The sequence below is a fragment of the Amblyomma mixtum genome, chromosome 9 (genome assembly GCF_055824585.1).
Source record: "Amblyomma mixtum isolate Tamu chromosome 9, ASM5582458v1, whole genome shotgun sequence".
NCBI lineage: Eukaryota > Metazoa > Arthropoda > Arachnida > Ixodida > Ixodidae > Amblyomma > Amblyomma mixtum.
In genome coordinates, this window is record NC_143020.1 from 16,872,015 (window position 1) to 16,879,559 (window position 7,545).

Here is a 7,545-nt window from a genome sequence, read left to right on the forward strand (position 1 = left end):
AGCCTGAGAATGCATTCCTGGCATGCCTACGAGAAATATGTACGAGACAACTGCACGAGACAATGTACTTATGCAGTGAGCTGCTACCGTATTTTGTGCTCTGCTGTTCACCAGAAAATTTCTGAAATTTCTTTCGGCTAAGATGATCCAACTAAGAGTGTAGGAGAGTCTACAGAACCTGCAGCAAGGACTGTTTCTAGTCAAGGTGATATGGACTAAACTGTCGCTCCAAACAGCCTACATGTGCCTTGCAGCATAAATTCCCACAATGAGGTGACCAGGGACAAAGGTCAAAGTCCAGCTCTGTGCACTGATTCCGTTCTCAGGGAACAACCCAACGGCAACATTAACGGTGCGTTCCAATACTCCTACGTAGACTTCGACGTCTTGCCGGACAGTCGCCGTTTTGAAACGTGTTCCATTTTTCACGAAGCCGCCGAAGTTAACGTCGATGGAGGTTAACTTCCTGTCTAAAGATGGCGGACCAGTTGAAGCAGCCGTGTGTTGAGATGAGCAAGCCGCGTTCTCCGCGGGCACTGGAGCACAAAGACGCACCATCTTTCAAGTGTGAGTCATTCCATTAAGTTGATTTTTATAAAAACTAGAGGCCATTAAAGCAGTCTTTGTGGATATATGATTGCTATAGCAGTGCACATGTACGAATAGTGCAGGAGGAAATTGTGCGGGTGAGATCGCTGCTAAAGCGATAACGATGAACACTGTTGGTATGTTTATAATCTGACGATCCAAGCTCTTTTGCACCTTTTGTTCCACACATGATGAAAATGTTGGTGTCAGTTGCCCCTCCCAATCCCCGGAGATCCACAACGGACTCCTTTATCGGCACGCATCCCTGTTTCTCTTGTTACTGTATGGTAGCCTTATCAAACTCTTTTGTGCTCCATCTTTTTGGTCGCAGTCTCAGAAGAGATCTGGTCTGAGCGCACGACGTGAGTAGACGGGCCGCGACCCAAATCATCCTACCCCGGCAAACTGCCATCTATTGATCTGGAACCTCGAGCGGAACAACTGGATACCATATTCGTACAGGTGGGCCCATTTTCTTCAAATTTACAGCCGATTTACAAGCGACCACGTCGATAGCATCGTTGAGCCTAACGACAACACCGACGCTCGGCCGGTTGGACTTGGCCCTCCGAGTAAAACATGGAGAACTCCGCGCTTCAATTACGCACCTACGACCCTGAGGCGATGGCGTGGACCTCGGTCCCCACTGTCGGTGACACAAATTTGACGGTTTCTCCCAAAATTCGGAGTCAAAATTTGCTTCAAGCGGCTGCACGCCGCTCCCACGACAAAGCCCGGATGGCGGCGGTCGGCGCCGCCTCGGCCGCTGTCGCATCGATCGGAAACATGAAAGCTCCCGCGACGTGCGCCATGGGAAGCAAGGGCAAGGCGTTCACGAAGTGGAAGCCGCATCAAATGCCCAAACCCACTCCTGAAGACTACGTTGTAGTCATAAAGCCCAGAGAACATGTTTCCCTTCACGAGGCACAAACGGAAACCGGCTACGGTACCGCTATTTCGGCGAACCTCGGGCAGGCACGGGCCCGCGCCATCTCCGTTCCGCCCTCGCGAGACCAAAACATCATCATCGTGCATACCCCGGACATTGAGGTGGCTGACCGGCTCATCGGGGACTTTGCAGTTAATACCGAGAAGGGACCGGTCAAGCTGCAGGGTTACCTGAGACAAGACAGTGGCAACACGTGCCACGGAGTGATCGTGGTCCGTAACACGGACACCACAGAAAGTCTTCAACAACGAGTGTGCTGGTGCACCGGCACCGTCGTGCAAATCCGGAAATTTGGAACATCCAACAAGGCACGCATCACCTTCGAGGGTAAGGAGAAGCCCCGTTACGTGCATTATGACAACATGGTCATGTCTGTGAAAAATTAATACAAAACTATCCCAGCCTGCGGCCAGTGTGGGGCCGTCGGACATCACGCGGATGCATGTCCGAACCTGCCGCCGGACACGTGTGGACTCTGCGGACTCCAAGCTCCGCTAGTGGGGGGGTGCGGGCCCCTCCCAACTGTGTGTACCCCGGTGTTCTGTGTGCGGTGCCACCCATGCCACCTACTCACGCGACTGTGTGTAAAAATTTCGCACACCAAAAATGGCTGCCCAGATGGGCAAGAAAAAGAAATCGGCGCCCAAAAAGAAAAGTCGCCATCTTGGGCCTCCAACCTCCAACACCAAGAAGCTGTCGCCGCCTCCTGAGCAAACGACCGTCAACCTGGGCAGACATCGTCAAAACCGGACACCTGGTGAGTGGTTCGGGCGGGGCTGCTGCTTCCTCCCCCCTTCGCACTCCTCTCCCTGAGGCGCGCAGCGCCGAGCAAAATCAAATAGCAGCACTCAGGGCCCAAAACAAGATGCTGCTGAAGAAAATTAAAGAATTGGAATCTAAAATGCACCAGCTACCTTCTCCCCCCTCTCCTCCCGTGGCTGAGAGGGAGAGTGAGCTCGTGGCGCCGAAGGCGGCAACAAGCGCGAAGACCGCATTTCAAGCCCATTTCGAGGCCCGCTTCGGGGCAAGAGACGACCGATTCGCCGCCATAGAAAACCAAATCTCAATGGTGGTCAACGGCTTCTCCAAATTGCAAGAGTCAATCCCCGCAATGATTGCCGAACAAATTGTGCATTCCTAGCACCCCTCGCGCAGACCCGGCGGTCCCTACAAGGACGTATCCGGACGCCTTCTCAAACCTCCGAGGCGCACCCCTGAGGTAGACGACGACGACAGCTGCTCGCACTACGGTGTGGAGGACGCCTCCCTCCCCGCGAGTGCTGGCTTCGGAGCAGCGTCACTACAACCCGTCCTTAACCTAAATGACTATGGCAAGCATCCCTAACATCAGGTGCTCCCCAAGAACCAATTCGGCCACCCCCATCCAAATTGACCAGTGGAACTGTCGGGGCTTCCGCTCCCGCACAAAGAGGGCGGATCTCGGACTTTTCCTTTCAACCCTCGACTCGCTTCCGGCGGTGGTTGCCCTCCAGGAGCCAGGGAGCGGCGCAACCCTTACAAATTACATCACCTTTCAGCAGGACCCCTCTTCGTACGTCTGTGTGCATACAAATTATACAGCTAATCTAGTCGACTTGGAACTTCGTACTGAATATTCGTACGTGATGGTGACACTCCTTCCGCTCAAGAAACGCGATGCACCACTCCACGTACTCAACGCCTACTGTTCCCCCAGACTCAAAAATGTAGCATTCGCAGCACTCGTTAGCCGCGCTCTAAAGGCTGTGGGCAGGGACCCCCTTGCAATTGTGGGCGATTTCAATGCCCACAGTACGTTTTGGGGTTACGTGCGTGAGGAGAAGCGCCGCAACACGGAAGCCTTTCCATGTACAATCTCATAAAAGGGAAGAGCCTTTTACAAGGCAAATAATGTGTGCGACACGCGCGAGTGTCAAGATGTGGATGCGCACATATTCGGTAAGTGCGTACCACACACACACAAAGCTGAATGCGCCAAGCTACGATGTGTGCATGGAGTAGCAAATATTCCTGTAATATTCAAGGGTGCTTGTTTTCAGGGTAGTGGCTCTGGAGACGAAATGAATCTTGCACACAACTGTCTGCGAAGAAGCTAAGATAATACTGCTGAGTGGTGCAGCATTATAGAGCAGTGACCACCTTTGCTAATGGGGGCAAAACATCTTTGGTATTCGCGTGAAGAAAAAAAAAAGACTGAGGGCTGCACTTCATGCTGGAATAGTAAAGGTCTCATATCAAAAGTGATATATTCTACTTTGGGTATAAGCATTTAAACAGGACGCCGCACATTTACATTTTGTGAAAGAATTGACCATAGAGTGCAGTGTTTTATTCCAAACAACCATGAATTTGTTTACTTTCAATGGAAGGAGCTTGCCTGCTCAGGCGGTAAAAATTTAAAAGAGGTGGCCGCCAATGTTATGAGCGCCATCATGGGCGTGGAGGTGCAGCGGCTATATAGCATGCATGGGGGAAAGGGGAAGAAGCCATTCATTGGCTTGAGGATTTTCAGGGTGGCAACAGGTAAATTTTATTTTTAATTTGCTCCAGTATTTAATTCTGAAAGGTTTATTTCTAAACACAGACCTGATTTTGCTACACTATTTACCTACCCTTCTTTCTTGACCCTTTGGCATCATTTTGTGTATATGACGAATATGCTGTTACTGTAATTGTCTGTGATTACTATGGGTTGTGGTCTTAGTCAGATAAAACTCAAGAAAGAGCAAGCCTGCACACCAGTGGGGTCTGCTTCTCTTGGTGTTGTTTTGTGTTGTCAGTTATCTAGCAGATGTAAACGGCCTGTATAACATGCAAAGTAATTTTTCAGCAATGTCATGACAGTAGCTCAGTGTTGGTGGAGAAGGCTAGCTTCATTGAAAGGCATTAATACTGTACAATCTGACTGCAGGACCCAGTCTGTGTGGTAATATGTGTACTTCCCCTTTTCTGTTTGTCAAACAGTGAACTTGATTTTCATATGCCGTTGTACTGCACCTCTTTGTCTTGACTGCACACTTCCCTTGTGCAGATGCCATATGCGAGAAGCAGGGGGTCTACCTGATAGTGGCTCAGGGATTTATTCAGAGGTGCCTGCCTGCGGTCGCGGGGGTGGCCAGAAAAGGTGATATGCTGAAGCATTTCAGCCGGCCACCCCTCCCATCTTGGCCCCACCTGTTAATCCCTGTGCTGGGTCAGCCCCCTGCCTGGAGACCCCGCCCCCCCATGACCCTGACCCCCTGCACACAGCCCCTCCCAACTGCTGTCCCTGCACTCTCCCCCTTCTCTGCCCATCCCACCTATTAGCCTGCGGAGACCTTCCCACGCGACTCCTCTACAAGCCTCCCCTTCCCCTGCCTTTCTGAGCATCTGAAATAAAGTTTTTCTTTTATTTTTCAGTTCCCTTTTTGCCTTCCTGCTGGCTGCTTATCTGTCAAGAGTTACACGGAGCAGCTCCAGCTGCTGGAGAACAAGCAGAGTTAGTCTGCATTGTTGTCGGCCACTCCACATATCAAATGGTTGCGTGTAGTCTCGCACGAAATCTTGGTCGTTATGGCCACAAAAAAAAAAAACAGAATATTGTAAGCAAGAGGTGTGGTATAAGACTAGGTGGGACCCCCAATTGCATATAATTTCCCACTGAGCTTGCAATTGATAAGCCAACTCTAAAAGTTAGATCAAGGGTGGAAAAGCGGGCACAAGTTGGAGCCAACGTCGGGCCATTATTGACAGACCAGTTGAATGTGGGCGTACCATTGGTGCGAATGTTGGGCCATAAATCTTAGACCGGCTGAATGTGGGCATACTGTTGGCGCGAATTTCAGCCCATAATTCATAGATTGGCTGAACATGGGCATAGTGTTGGCATGAACGTTGGGCCTTTGTGGATAGACTGGCTGAACATAGGCCCAACCCAGGCGTGAATGAAGGGTCATTGCTGGTAGCTAGACTGGCTGAGTATAGGCCCAATCTTGGCACGAATGAAGGGCCATTGTTGGAAAAAGTCTCGGATTGCTCAAATGCCGATGTAGGGCCCAATATTCATGCCAATTTCCGCCACTCTCTTGCCACTGTCGGCCCAATCAATTTGTGCTGCTTGGGAAGCTGCGGATGCAAGGAACTGATCGTGCCCAAGTGGATGTCAGTTCTGAACCATATTGGAAACATACATGTCCACAACAGTGCCCTCTTCCCTGCATGATGAAACTGAACCTTGGCAATGGCTCAGTGAAGGTATGTCGCATCCTGCTGGAAGGAGATGATGAACGAAACAATGTTCCTGCCACATTTTAAGAAGAGATTACGACCTTACTTTCAAGACGATTTCAGCGAGAGTGGTTCTGCAGACCAGGCTCTTGTTGCGAATTACCGCTCTAACAGAGTCACCGCAGCACTGGTCTTTGCCAGATAGCATCTTTAATTGTGATGAAACTGGGCTCATTTCAAGACACTGCCGAAGAAGACACGTTCCGTGTCTGGCGACCCTTGCCACGGTCAACGGCCTAGCAAAGACTGCGCCTCAAAGTCATGGTTGGCAGGAACATGTCGGGAAACGTGAGGATTCCGAGTCTTAAGCACGGCAAGTCGAAAAGTCCCAGGTGCTTAAAGGAGGTCAAATTGTTTATTTTGTTTATTGTTTATTGTAATACCCACAGCGCCACAAGTGGCATTACAGTGGGGGGGAATAACACATCATACAAACGAAAAAGAAGGTAACAAAGTGCAGCACATACAATGCAACCATGATGCAATATTAATACAGCCTAAAAAACAGCATTCACAGAGATGAAGAGAATAAATCACCTGACGTAATTAATACCACCTCTTCAGAGAGCCGGTTCCAATCTCTTATAGACCTAGGGAAAAAAGCATATTTGTACATCTCTGATTTACAGTTAATTTCCTTAACTTTTAACCGATGGTCACGGCGTAGCGAAATATAGTGTGGTGAATGGATGTACAGGTCACGGTTTATGCCAGTATTGGAATACTGGCATAAACTGGAATACTGGCAAATCAATGCACCTGTGTTACAAAGGCAACAAGAAAGAGGGGATTACACAACAGCTGTTTACAAACTGTATTTGTGAAAAAGGCAGAAAATTCAAAGGTGAGAACCAAGACGTATTCTTTTGGGACAACCGCGGTGCGCATAATCACATCAATGACTTCCAAGCCCATTCAGTAGGAATTCCTGCCATCAAACCCTACGAGCATCCCCCATCACGTGGACCCTGATAAAAAAAAAAAGGTCTACAGAGAATGCTCAAGGATCCACACGGTTCTCTGCGTAGATGCTGGCAGCTGTTAGACTGCTGTCAGCAATGACACACGTGCGAATACCCGGAAGGCACTGACGCCGACCACACTCCAGAACTGCTCACTGTCACGGAAGTATACCATGCTTTAAAGCTCAAACAAAAGTCCCCCACCAATGTTAGCATCACATGAAGCTCATGGCAGAGCTTGCGCAAATGCTCTAAGATACAGCAGAAAGTTGAGGCCAATCCTGAACGAGGGAGAGTTGAGAAGTGTACCCGGGCCTCTTACTCGTGGCAAGCTGGTGTGCGGTGTGTTCATACAATGGACAAACAAATCCCTTCAGGGTATAAAAATCTCTAAACACAGATAGGTGAAGTTGGTTAGCTAGAGTGCTGCCAGTACTCAAGAGACTGTTTTTACAAGCCCATGAATGGGAAATGAGGCCCTGGGCAAGCCCAACCTATATTGGTTTTATGTGGCCCCATTTCAGCACTCGTGGGCTCTGGCACAGCAACGACGATATTTCAGTTCCCTTCCGCCCACGTTTCCAAAAATCCTCTCAGGAAAGCGGTCACTTGCCTCGATAAAGGTGCTCACCAATCCCTGTGTGTGTCGGTGCAGTAGCCAAGCGGAAATGCGTAACGTCTTCATGGAATTTGCACTGTGCTCACGAAAACAACAACCCCGTGAACATCGCTGTGCTATTGGCTCCTCCAGTTTGAACAAAATTCTCCTGACTGGCTCTG

At 49.7% G+C, this 7,545-nt stretch overlaps 1 pseudogene; it reads left to right on the forward strand.

Annotated features, from left to right (window-relative positions):
• The first annotated feature begins 1,167 nt into the window (after window positions 1-1,167).
• Window positions 1,168-4,902, forward strand: LOC149328397 (uncharacterized; annotated as a pseudogene).
• Window positions 4,903-7,545: the final 2,643 nt, after the last annotated feature.